The following is a 450-nucleotide window of genomic DNA, read 5'->3' as shown; positions in this document are numbered from 1 at the left end:
AGAAAATCAATCAGTAGAGAAATCTGGCAAACACTACCTTGGCCAGGTGATCCTGATTTATCATCAGTGATGTCATGTGTCCCTGATATGATGTGATGACAAAGGTATTTCACCACTGTGCTACTCCGTGTTCTACAAAATATCTGACCAGTACTGCCAGGATCTTTTTTTTTTTTTTTTTTTAAGAAATTGTTCCAAACCAGAGCAGACAAATATGGTAAGTATGGTAAGTATATGTCAGGTGGCTTCCTAGAGAGGATCTTGGACCAGATAAAGGACACAAGTGGAAAGGTGAAATCCAAATACAGTTGGGAGTTTAATAACTAGTAGTGCAACAGCGCTTGGAGGTGAGAAATTAACCATGTTAATAAGATGTTAACAACAGGCAATGTAGGTGAGTACACAGGGGTACTCTATCTTTGTAGCTTTTCAGTAAGCCTAAAATTATTC

Source organism: Spermophilus citellus, assembly GCF_964194105.1.
Source record: "Spermophilus citellus genome assembly, chromosome: 4".
Taxonomy (NCBI): Eukaryota; Metazoa; Chordata; class Mammalia; order Rodentia; family Sciuridae; genus Spermophilus; species Spermophilus citellus.
This window is presented reverse-complemented; position numbering follows the sequence as displayed.